Source organism: Galleria mellonella, unplaced genomic scaffold, assembly GCF_026898425.1.
Source record: "Galleria mellonella isolate WM207_F2 unplaced genomic scaffold, CSIRO_AGI_GalMel_v1 utg19, whole genome shotgun sequence".
NCBI classification, from domain to species: domain Eukaryota; kingdom Metazoa; phylum Arthropoda; class Insecta; order Lepidoptera; family Pyralidae; genus Galleria; species Galleria mellonella.
Window position 1 is genome coordinate 2,754,454 of NW_026442028.1, and position 14,076 is coordinate 2,768,529.

The 14,076-nt window shown below is 32.8% G+C and overlaps 1 protein-coding gene across 3 annotated transcripts in view; it reads left to right on the top strand.

The window, feature by feature from the left end:
- LOC113519963 (mitochondrial cardiolipin hydrolase-like) overlaps nucleotides 1–13,282 on the top strand; it is a 174,129-nt gene extending 160,847 nt beyond the window's left edge. For 2 of the 3 annotated variants that reach the window (XM_052894032.1, XM_026905222.3), the window contains 2 exons: nucleotides 3,200–3,247; nucleotides 12,310–13,282. The gene's annotated coding sequence lies outside the window, so the exon portion shown is untranslated. Of the gene's footprint in view, nucleotides 1–3,199; nucleotides 3,248–3,498; nucleotides 3,597–12,309 lie in introns of all 3 variants that reach the window. The other variant, XM_052894033.1, reaches the window with a different exon arrangement.
- Nucleotides 13,283–14,076: the final 794 nt, after the last annotated feature.

Below are 14,076 nucleotides of genomic sequence, written 5' to 3' on the forward strand. Positions count from 1 at the left end.
CAGAGTTATAAATGTACCAGTATGTGTGTTTATTATTTTTTGGTTGGCTAAAAAACTAAAGAGACAAGCTGCTCTATTATTAGCAATTTACTTTTCCAGATCGACCTCCTCATGGTCACCCTGGAAATGATCGTGGTTAACTCTTTATGAATTCATTAATATGGACTAACTAATCTGCTTTCATTCTCACTTGTCATCCATCACTGGTAAACCGCTAGCATATACCGATAGCGCAGGCGGAGGTTACTATTTCTTTATAATCACTAAAAATACTTGATTTCATCCTATCGTCATTAGAAATCAGAAATAAAAAATTATAAGATTTTTTTCTGTATACTGTTTAATGGTCTAAACGCGGTTATCAACTCGCCTGCCAAGCGTAGCAACTACTGGTAATACCCTCCAAGAGGTAGGCCTATGTTAAACAGTGGACGGTTAACTGCTGATATCATATAAGGTATCTGGCTTAAAAGATAGATACACTTCATGAAACAAGTTACTATTTGCAACATGTTTCATTACATTAAAGTATCTTAACTTAATGAACAATACACAATATCGTGTTACGTTGTTCAACGCCGTTCAGAATTGCTAGCACAAACAAACTAGACGTGGCATCGATTGTAACTTCGCAACTGTCTGCCGGCTGCATTAACTGCATCGAGTACTAAAATTAAGCGAACATCCCATCTCTATAAATAGAACGACTGTCTCGGCAGACATCTCACTACGGAACCAGCTCTCATACCCAGTGCAATCACAACATACAAACCCACTGCCGTCGTATGATAGGCTCGCCTTTGTAGTGGTGTGTTGAGTTTTAGTAATTTGTACTTTAAATTTAGAGCGATAAGGTAGCTTTTCGCTTGCACGTTCACAGTACGATATAGGCTGTAAAGTTAGGTCAGAAAATGAAGAGCCATTTATAGTACTCTATCGTACTATCGTAGTATGCTATATATGTGTGCGTTGTATGCGAGGCGGGGTGCATTTGAGTGCAACCGCCGCTGTGTGGGTGTGGTCGGTACATGTATTTTATGAATGGAGCTGTTTATATTTGCAGTCTGAGAGTCGAACGCGACATTATTGATTTTTTCTTAGTTTAGGTTTTATAATGTACTACAACCTACTTACAGTTGTTATTCATTTGCTAAATAATTTTATAAAATAATCATAATGTAGCTAATAATTTGATATTTGGTGCAAAAAAGTATTATAAATAAGTCTGAAAGGATTTTAAAGGCGGGATTTTCAAATTATAGAGTGTATAGCCATCAATTCATAGTTGACGACACGTGACACACACGTGATATTTATACTTACTTCATAACTAGTATAATATTTATTTAATACAAAAATTTTGTTTAAACATTTACTGTAAGCTATTTATCTATACTAATATTAAAGAGAGAAAAGTTTTGATGATTTGTTTGTTGGTTTGTAATGGATAAACTCAAAAACTTTTCAACCGATTTTAAAAATTGTTTCACCTATAGAAAACTATAGTATCAGCTAGTAAGATATATTATTAGTTATATATTATTTTGGAAAATTATATCTCTACGTGCGAAGTCGGGCCCGATTGCTAGTCCTAAATAAAATTATTAATATTTCCTATATTCACGTAAGCTAATTTTTTTGTGAAACAAATTCTTAATTAATTAAATTGTTGTTTTCTAAGACCATACTAGCCGTATTGGTGTTACATTAAATGTATTTAAAAGTGTATTACAATTGTAATCAATAATACATAAGTTAATAAAATATGAAATTTTCTATATCGATACAAAGCGAGACCTCCCGAATAGAGTTTGCCATAAAAACACTATTGTATTGTCCACCGACAGATTCTGGTACGGGTAACGTTCCATACAGCAACATGTGTTTCGCGTCTGCCTGTTTGTTTAGGACCCCATTGTATTTCCGGTTTCTATAGTCCATGGGTTTACGGGTTTCTATAGTGTTTACAAACTTTAAGATTTTATGTGCTGTTTACAGTGCAGCGATGGAATTATATTACGAGGTATCGGAACGTGTTGAAAGCGGCCGACATATACTTAAAATTATTATACTATTATATAGTCTTTTAAGATTGTGTTTCCAAAAATAGAATTGCTTTGATTAAATTTTCACTCTAATTGATTTTCTTTTTACTAACATACTTTGTAAGGAAATTGTTACTAACAAAATGGACCAAATTGTAGTCTGAATAATAAAGTATATTATTATTATATTATTACAAAAAGCCCGACTTTAAATTTTGATAATTTTTTTTTTGATAAAATTTCCATTGGACCAATCTAGAAGTATATCTTTTCAGATAAATTTTTCAAATCAGTTTATAACTGACGGAGTTATGAAGTAACAAACATAAGAAGAAAAAAAACGAATTTAGAAACTCCTTTTTTATTTAACAAATTATTGTAAATTTGTTTTTAGTTCGTAAGCTGTATTAGTTGTCTTATATTGTATTGAATTATTTGACTTATATACATACGCACAAAAGGAAAAATTGTACTTGGATTTATGTATTTTTTTTAATCATTTATGTTATAATTTGTGTGCTGTAAGTAATGCAAATAAATTATCTATCTATTTATATTGTATTCGAATTTAATGTATGAATTGGGTAGAATCCATTCATCTTATTTTTACAATTTCATCGCAAAAAGTTTTGAAATCTAGTCTAAAATGGGATTTACATTTGCTTTCCCGCTAAGCACCTCACGGTATAGAAACATCTGAACTAAAAAAAAATCTAACATTTATAAATCAAAATTTTGGGATAGGTATAATAAATACATATATAATTGAACCAAAGGGAAACTGTACAAAAGTCGTTTACTTCGATACCTCTGTCATTCGTGTTTCAGCAGTTGTGTTTCGGTTAAAAGGATGGGATATGACAGTGAAATTACAGGGTACAGAGGAATTTAATACCTTAGTTATTAGGAATGGCAACACAGTATACTCAGTTATGTCCATGGTACTGTTTGTGTCTATATGTCTATAGGCGACGGTAACCACTTTCCATGAGGTGGGCCGTTAGCTTGTTTGCTATTCTAAGCAAATAAGGACTTGTATTGCAAATTCAAAATTGCATTGAAATTACATTAAATAAAAAAAATAAATTCTGTTTATTAAATATAATATAATAAAAAAGTTGCTGTAATATATAACAGTTTTGTTCTTTTTTCAGGTATTATAATTCAGAAGCAGCGCCCCAATACTACCTCTTGTAGCAATGGTAAGTGTTATTAATATTAATATAGAAAAAACGGCCAAGTACGAATCAGACTCGCACACCGAGGGTTCCATATAATTTATAAATAAAAAATTCACAAATAAAAATTATGATGTTACTACAAACGTACGTCTTGATTCCGTTGCAAATGTCAAAATATACGCTATAAACGGTCGTATCTTTGGATTGCGTTGACTTAGAAGTTTGATTTTTTCTCAGTTTTGAAGCATTGATGGCTTTCTATTATATTTCAGCTTGATACCTTCACGCGTTATTGAGAAAGTGTCTTGACAGACGAACCTACGGACGGACTACAGAATGGTCCTAGAAGGGTGCCGTTTTTCCTTTTAAGGTACGGAATCCTAATAAGGCTTAATACCATTTTATATTACAATCTATTCGTAAATGAGGTTACATCGTCTCTTGCCCGTTTAATCCTTAATTTTAAAATACTAATTTTATAAATAACAATGTGAGTTTGCCACCTCTTGGCGATTTGACAGCTCTACCAATCGTCGCAAAATATAGCAAATATATACTATATATTTAGGATGGAATAGGACATAGATCACTTGTTTTTCCGGCCAGTTAACACAATACTTGTCATACGGATGATGTCGCGGGTAAATGTTTATCAAAATATAAATAAACTAGTGTTGTAATAAACTAGTAAGAATGAAAAGGCATCCAGATTAATGCATCTGGAAGTCAAAAGGATGGTTTCCAGGGGAATCACGTGTAGGTCGACAACAAGGTATATTGCTAGCAATAAAACTGGTAGTCTGTATTGCTAACAATCCCATCCGTTCTGTAATATGTTGGTTGGCCTAGGCTAGAAATGGCCAGTACTACGTGTATGCTAAATTCATAACGATATTGTTTCGTGTCGTCACCTATTGTTGAGTAGTTAAGGCACCAAGAGGTAACAAACTTACTTTCATTTTAAAACATATCGTGACGGGAAATTTGTACGGTAACGTGCCGTATTACGGTGAGGTAAACAAGCGCTCGATATCTTTAGCTTCAAATAGCGAGGTGACCACAAAAAATGTGCCCCAATTAAAGAAATAGTTTTAAAGCAATAAACATAGTTATCATAAGAATGTCAGCACTAACCACTACTAATATGCAGTAAATACATAAAATCCACATTTCCTTACTCTATACATGTGGCCACCATAAAGATAAGATAGTTTTACAGTTATTCGCCTCAAGGTAATAAGAGCGCTACTGTGTGGCCTCGCCTATCGTTTTATCGGAAGATAAATAAATTATCCCTATTGATATATTGAAGGATAGGCGATTTAAAATCGCACTACAACACTTCTGGTTTGTTGTTCTGGTTATTTCTGGGCTCACGTGATTTTTTAAGTGGTTTTGTGATGTGTATTTTAAGAGATGAAATGGTACTGCCCTTTAATTGCTGTGGTCCATCCATATTTTTTTTAATGGAGCAAAAATGGAGTGGTGTACCCTTAAGTTTTCTTGGCGGTGAACCAGTGGAAGATGGTAGATGAGGATGAAAGCAAGCCAATTGGCCCAATGTGATTATTTTTACATGAATTAACTACCATGGTTCTATGGAAACCGCGTGGAGGTTGACTTGTTAGGGTATATTGCTAGCAATGCGGCTGTTGTACCTTTTTACTAATAATAACTTTCCGTCCGGTCCATTAATACTTTTTAAAGTGACTTTAAAAAATACATGCTACGAAATTTGGCTGATTTTTTACGACTATACCTATTAAGCGACTACAAAGCCAATTCTAAATGGATTTTAATATTTCCCATTTCAGTATATAAAGTTTAATTCTGTACTCTCATATTAATTTTGTTACTATTTATTTATCCTGAATCATACTGATTTGACTTAATTATTGATAAGCTCCAAAGTTGCGGACATAGCTCAGCGGATTTGCAAGCTGAAATTAGAGGGGGGAGGGATTGGTAATAAGGGAGACTAAGGGCCCCATTGCAAGCAATATGTCTAACCAGGTACCCACGTAGTCCCCCCTAGAAACTATTGTTCTGAATTCTAAGTGTATTCATCACGATGGGCTAACTGACCTGTCTTTTCATCCTCACCTATCATTACTCTCTGGTGCCCCGCCAGTGTATGCCGATAGCGCAGGAGGGGTTATTATTCCATCATCATCTATTAAAACAAAAAGCTGAAATAGCAATGGACTGGTCATATCTGCTATAGGACCGACAACCATTGGAACAGACAGTATGAGCCTTGTTGTTAGGTAGAATGACGACATACGTAGAGTGGCTGGTAGAAACAAAGAGTTTAAAAATTGTGGTCCCTAAAACTGTTTTTTTTTTTAAATATCTCTCATGTACAAATAACGTCTGTTTACATTTTTATTATATTAGTAAGACAAATATATGTTTTCTAAATCCGTAATGACTCTAGTTGATTCTACCTAAACAGCTAGACAGATAAATCGAAGCAAATCTAGGTTAGATTATTTAAATCCTAGTCTAAACAAATATTTTTAGAATTGGTTTTATCGTATAAATTTTAGTGGTAATACAGGTAAATATTTAACCTTGAAATACTATTACCTGGGTTCTTGTATGTATTTTTGTAAAAGAAACAATTTTTTCTGTCCACCCATGATGATAATTAATATAAAGAACAAAGTACTGGAATATTGCTACGGATTATATGAAATGAAACAAGTAATATGAGTTAAATTAATTTAATCACATTTTTCCATATGTGTAATTCTAGAAAATATATTAAATATAGAAATACAGTAGTATTGATTTTATTTTGATCTTTCAGTCGTTTTAATCAATAACTATATAAATACTAAAGGTAAAAGACCTTGATGTAAACAATTGTTATATATAATATATATGCATATTACGCGCCAATCTAGTTTTATTTCGGCGGTATTATCGACTTACATTATCTTAAACCTATTCGTTAACGTCGACTTATCTATTAAAGTACGATAAACTAATGTATTAGGTCAAGATATTGATTGCTCAATAATCACCCAAGTATTAATGATGTCACATACATACATACGGCTGTATTTCCAAATGGGATAGATAGAGTATCATTATAAAAGTTTCCATAGTTCATGTAGGTATGTTTATTTTATATGTAAACACAATATTCTTTGCGTAAGTTGTGTACGCTGCATAACATAGTAGTATGCAGTTTTAGGGGTTTCATTATGATTGGACTGTAAAATATTCACAAGCGTAATAATTTCATTTTTTAATACGTAAAAATATATTTAGTAGTAGCTTTTATCCGTTACTTGTACGCTTGCATTTTAGGATACAGTATGTCAACTAGATTTTAAGTTGGAACGTCAGGAATGCACCCAATTTGCTGCACAAATTTTTGCGTGATTACCGAAACAAACGTACAATTTGAAAGACAGAAAAAAAAAAGAGTAGTATTTAAAGATTTTTTTTTCTCTTGTAAAGACTTCTCATATGAAATGATGATGATGATGATGATGATAATTTATATACAGATGTCGGTCAGTTAAAATTGTATTACGTTTATTTATTAATTTACAGGTAAACACGTTAACAGATACATTCTATTTTGATATTTTCAATAAATTACAATCCTGTAGAAAGTGCTAGGAGCTGGGGAACAAAATCTTTCTAATTACTAAAGAATATATATAGATATCATTATATTAACTATTAATAAATTATGCAGAATCAATAAATTATTTAATAGGAAAACCGTTCAATGATTATAATCATGCGACGTACACGGTATCATTCAAGGATGAGAATACGAATGGATTCGACAACCGACCACTCCGGTTTATCGTGCGTGATAGGTCACTCTGCTGATCAAGTAATGTGCATTTTTGCACTGGAAACCGCATTATTTTATTCAATGGTTTTCGAAATTGACGTGGTCTCACATAAATGGACATCTCTTATAGACTAAACAATAAAAAGTAACTTTATCACTCCAAAAAAGAAGACTTCAATCTTGATAAAACATATACAGATAAACAAATATTGAAAATATTCGAATATTTGAATTTAGAACGGAAAATCGTGTGTAACTAAAACAGTTTTTTATCCATTATAGAAAATCAATAAAGAGCCAACTCGGGTTGGGGATAAGATAACGAGTAAACATTTTAATCCCAAAAAAATTTGATCTAGGCAAAAAATGTTTCATAAATTAGCCTGATAGTGAATCGAACCCGGGACCCCGTTAACGCAATGCACTGTGCCGCCGAGGTCAAATAAGATGATAACCCTGAGATAATTAAGGCAACCCTGAGAAAAAGTTGTCACTTGACAATTGGATAGTATTCAAAGATGGTTATAAAACGCAAATAACAGTTGAATGTAGTAAAACAAACAATACGTTTACTTGCGTCATATATTGCAGACAATGCTTTGTAACCGATTTGTACAGGTGTATGCCGCAGCACCCTAGACCCGGGACAATAGGATCTGTATACTATCCATGCCACCGGGTCATTCTCTGTACACTCATTAAGAGTATGATTTCGTAATGACGTCAATAAATTTAAAATTGACACAGTAAATATTTGAAGACATGGTATGAGTGACTGACTGACCTAGGTACCTGTTGTCTAAAATGTGACAAATAAAAGTGTGGTTAGGATTAGAATCTTCAAATATGAGTTTAAGAAATAGGCATCTACTAAGAAAGGAATTGCTGAAATTCAAACTGAAGTACAAATATCAGGTTTATCTGGATAGGAACAAGAAATGTCGTGAGCTATAATTGAAAGATGCAGTATCTTGAATTTGTAAGTGATGGGTCAAAATTTGACAGATTTCTATCCTGCAAAAAAGTTAGTTCTTTAGTGCGAACTCAAACACATATTATGTGAGAACGTTCTTATATTACCGCATATGTAAAACGATGTTTATATGTATTTGTTAAGATTTGTTAGCACTTAGAAAAAAATTAAGTCAATTCGACTCAGACATTAAAACTCAGAGACATTATCATCCTCATATCAGCCCTTAATGGTCCAATGTTAAACATAGGCCTCCCCTTATTGGGGGTTTTGCTAGTAGTTGTCACAAGGTCAGCCATGGTGTATGATAATGTTATAACAATGACCTTGTCAACATCAAGACTTCCTTAAGGTTTCTCTAGAAGAGAATGCTATTAGCATTAAGTCCACCTAGTACCACGTATTCTGCGGTTAGTAAAGCTATAAATAAATCAAATACGTCAAAATTACCGCGACTTTATTAATAATTTAAATTTATTGCGGATATGGGTGACGCGAACACGACGTTGTATGACGTCATAATTGTACCTACACACCTAGAACAATGAGAGTACATTGACCAATCTTGGTTGCGATTATACACTGCACACACACATAAAATATTCTTAGAATATGTAAGATCACACGTTGACAGGAAGTTCTAATCTTGAATATTACGTTTCTAATGCCATATCCTGACCCTGGCTTCCTGTTTTCCCGCCGAATCAATTTTCACCGAAACCGCCAAGATCATCCTTGATAAGGTCGCTTCCGAACAAAATGACATCTAAAATAATAACATACGATTATAATGAAACCATAGCGAAGCAATAAAAGAGATAAAATCTAAACTATTTAATTCTGTTAGTAATAGAATTTTAAAATCCCATTAGCCACAGCTATTGAGGGCAAACACGAATATTAAAGTCAAATTAAACGGTAATCGCCAACAAGTAAGGGGGATATTCTTGGCTATGATTTCTTTTACTGAAATGAAAAAAATATAAGCTCTCATACTACCAGTGTGTGATGAACGCATACTAATCTATTACATAATCAGAGAATCTACTTTCTGTACTGAGATTCATAGTGCTCGAGGTTCGTGTCAAAAGGGTCAGCAATGTAGATGATATCTCTGATGTTAGTCCAGAGGACAAGATAGTGTAATCAGAACTAACTCCTGTAACAGAAAACTAGAGGTGTAACCCTTTACATTTTTAGAGTAACAATGCAATAGAATATTACCGAGATTGTTTGTCGAGTTTTACACGAATAACATAATGATAGTACAAATGTTTAATTCGTTAGACTTTGCATGTGCCTACCATGTTAATAATCTGTACAGAAAGTGAAAGTTTAAAATCATGATTTTTTACTTAAGTAAAATGAAACTAGTAACTATTTTGTCTCTTGCGGATTCTTCTCTGCAGATAACACCCTGAACCCAGCAGTAGTCATAAATATAACGATTTTTAAAGAGGTTGTAAACGAATCTATTTGAGTCAAGATAATTTCTGTTCTAACTATATGAGTTCTCATATGTCATATTCTGCTATCCATGCAACCATGTTTGGTAATTACTTTCCTACAGGTGAGCCGTCGTATTGTTTACCCGTAGTATGTACACCAAAACATCCCCGTCTTTATATAGCTAGTGGATCAGAATATCTTGGTCGATGTTGGATTAAGAAACGGGGTAAATGGTAAAGATTACGGCGGGGCGTGGGCTGAATCGAGGCCATGACGAAACACTGATTGATAACGTCCTACGTACGTATACCGATATCATTGTTGCTATGCCAAGTAGACACGCGGTGCCAGATAATTCAGTCTGCCTTTTTATTTTTAGCAAGTAATTATAGATGACAACAATAGTATCCAATTACTGGTGCATTGCAATTGTAACGGATGTACTTTAAAACATAAGTAAGGTTTCTGGGGAGTGGAGAGAGAGAGAGAGGACTGAGAGAGGAGTTAATCTTCGTAAACGATGTGTATGTATGAAAAGAGATGAAATAAAAGATTTATATAACGCTAGAGGTTTTTTGTATTCAATTAATTTTCTTTGTAGTATAAAAAGTCTGATTTACTAATAAAATTTGATACAAAATTCGAATTGTTGGATAGGAGCGTTGCACAGTGTTTTTATTATTCGATTTATGTGCAATTTTAACATTTTATTTTACTTTTCAATATTTATTTAGAAATATTATTTATTAATTATAGAATGCAGTTGTTACCCAACTTATATACGAGTATAATTACCTACCAAAGATTCATATATTTGACACATCGGTCACTCAGTGTGACATCCCTTTCCCTTGTATTGGATTCGTAAGCTCAGTAAAAACGCAATCTCATTCCGCATATATTAATCTTGGTCGCACCTTCCACCCCTCTATAGTACATTTTGTTAAAGAGATTCGTCACGCCGTAATTTGACTAAATTGTTAATGCATTTCACACGAAGTTCACAGTTTCACAAGTCTTTGTTAACTTTGTCAATTTCAACACTATTAAATGTAATAGTTTTTACCGCGTCATCCTTTTCAAGTGCTCTAAGTTTGAGATATTATGACGTGACTATACACTTTTGAATTTCCGCATTGATTGATCGATCATTCTTAACCTTTTCTTTTTATCTGCAACCGTTGTTTGATAGTGGATACTCTAGATAATATAGCCTGTGAAACATCAATGATTTCTAAAATATTTGTACTAGCACTTTTAGTTAACGGTCTCTATGTGAGTATTTACGTAGTACGTGAGTAAAATATTGTATTGATTTGCATTACATATAATACGAAGTTATGTTTCGTTAATTTCATTGTTTTCTGTGTCATAGCTTCCATACACTGTAATAACTTCTAAATTTATACTGATAGTTGAATTAGGTAATTTGTTCTTACTAATATTATAAATGAGAAAGAGAGTTTTACTTGTAAGTCTCCTCTTGATTCTGTCATGATCAGCATAGAAATTTGAGATACGTTACATGTGTTTGACATGAAGAGAGATATTCTTATCGAGTTTAAATAGTACACTTACGCAGATGAAGTCCATTGGACACCTTAAACTGTTATAAGAAAACGAATAATTAAGTTGTCATCGACAGAATAAATAAATGTACCAAATATAATTACAAGCACTTGATTGGCAAAGTATAAAATCCACTAGTCTCAACGGTCGGCAATGCGCACTTGACACACTTAATGTTGCAGGCGTTCAGAGACTACAGTGACCGTTTACCATCAGACGGGCTGTATGCTAGTTTGCCACCTTTGTGGTATTAAAAAAAGAAATTAGTTTCACCTATTTTGTTATAGTGCCTCAGTTGTTTTACACATTAGTGAACATCATTGAAAATAAGACGTTACCTTCGTAGACTTTTTATCGAAGTAGTTACAAGAGACTTACGTTTCTACTATTATATTATTATTACGATGAAATAGTGTATTATCGTTAAGTATAAGTAATTTGAACTTTTCCGCTTTGTACTTAATTGAGTGTAACGGCATAAGAATACAATGTGTCATCACTCATCACTTCTTATCCCTGGGATGTCGTAAGAGGCGGCAAAGAGAATAAAGTACAATTTAACAGTGCAAAAGAAAGTGGTCTGACCAGCAATGTAATAATAGGCTAGGATTATTTTATATGGAACCATGAACAGCAGCAGGGCATTGTAAGGGTTGTTATGGTTATGGATTCTATAAAAGGAGTTGGATGGTAGAAAAGGCTAATGGCATTAACCCTATCTATTCTACAACTTTTTATTGGTCAATAAAGTTAGTAATGTTTTAAATATTATTTTATCATTTCTTCCTTGAGCTGCATCAGTAATTTGCATAATTGGTGTTGCCACAGATAATGTGGCTGCATTATTACGTGAGTTACAAGTATATGTTTATTTACCACTATTTATTATTTTTATTGTATTATAAAATTGTATCAAATAATCATAAAGCTTGATACTATTTCTACTGACTAATCTATGATCGTTTTAAACGGACTGCTATGCTTTCGGGTATATTCAATTAGCATGTATTTCCGGATCTTTAACGCAACGCAACAACCAAAAACGCTTGAAGTATTTTAATAAATGGGGCGTTGTTACTCGTAAATTCCTCTTTAATTGTGGGTGTAGTGTAACACACAGCAAATGGTATAAAATAAATATAACTGTCATTGACTGTCAAAAAGCCGTGAAATTTAACTGTCAGTTTATTACTTTGTATATTTACTTATTTAAATTTGTAATTTTATATTATTTTTATCAAAATTTTATATCAGTGTTTATTCTTGTTACAGATTCCACGTGACACGTCAGATGCAGTACTTTATATCATCACTGTGTTTCCACCATGTTAGATTAGCCTCTGTATGTTATAAATTATTTAAAGAATATAAAACATCACAACTCCTACCTCCATCTGGTGCATTAGTAACTTGCAGTTATCGATTATCAGCGGAACCACTTTCACCTTCCTAATACCTTACATTATTACGTGATAACGTAGTACTGCAGTTTCTTTTGTATTTAGGAATAATTTATTTGTAACATACAGTGCACCAATATAACCATATGAATTATTATTGTTATTTAAGTTATCATTTACATTGATAAGTTCTCGCAGGGAATCGCAAAAATGCTTCCTTAGTTTATAAGTTATATGACTTTCTTTATCGTGATCCCAATAACGTTTTTCTGCTTTCCTGCGAGATCCTGACACGTTCGCGCATTTCTTTTTTATTGTATTGTTTTTGTTTTATTTATATACATTATAGATTTTTTTTAGCTATTTTGAATAATATTGACTAACAAACACTAAACATTCTAACGCATGACTTTTCATTTTTAGAATTCAACTCGCGAGTGTGCATGACGTAAAGTTTAATATTTTTAATTTTATTTTTCTTTATAATTATTGTTATATTTAGACAACTTGTTATACTGACATGTTTATTGTGTAATATTTAATTATTATTTTATTGATTATGAAAATGTTTACTTCAACAATTCGTCTTATTATAAGCAATGAAATATTTATATTGAGATCTATTGCAATTGTCGTAGGCCTTGCTCCATAAAACTTGATTTTAGGTTAAATCTGTTGAAATACTTAAATTCGAGTTTTAGTCAATGGCAATACCCGGAGATTGCTTTCTTGTTTTTTTAAGATGAAAAATTTGATTATGCAATCTGTTAAATGTGATATCAGTGAGAATTTAATATTGTTTTATTTAATATGATTTGAAATTTGTAATAAACGTTTCGGCATGATCTGTTAGTTTCATTGGAGTGAATGGATGAATGAAAACTATTATTCACTTTAAAGAAAGATACATGAAATATATAGGCAAAAACAGCATTATATGAAGCAGGTACAGAGGCAACAATGGACGGTCTTATCTTTATTGAATGGAAAAGTAATCTCCTTCAGGCGTCTTATGATGAAGCAGAGCATCTGGTAGAGGTGTAACAATACGTTTAATAAAAAATAGTTAATGGAAATCAAACATCACTACTAGGCAGACCGTATGTCTAAGTATTGAAAGAAGCCATCGTAATTAACGAATCTTTACAACACCAAAGGCGTAAGATAATACTTCCACGTTGCCAATCCTTATAATAACTATGAATATGTTAACGCCATTAATTTTACTAACAGTATCCTGATATGTATATTCGTCCTTCAAACCGAAACAAAGCGAAGCAAGCATACTGCGTGGGGCAGAAATAGGTGAGATAGAGTTGACTTTATAGGCAGATGACTTTGTCTCCCTTTGGTATATCCGTGCACTGATGAAGACGTTCCCACGACAATTTTGCATATCTTGTTGAATAGCATTTGGAGGTCGGACATAAAGTCATTTTTCAATTAATCCAATGTCATCAGGACAGCGCGACCTCTTCGGGCAGGCTAAGTAAGCTGTATTCAACAAAGTTTCGTGCTCTGTCCATCCGACAATCTACCTTATTGTTGGCTCATTAACAACTAATTTATGTTATTCGTCATTCTCATATCAATGTAGACTTTTAGCAAATTTGAACAGTTGGCTTGTCTTGGAACTACT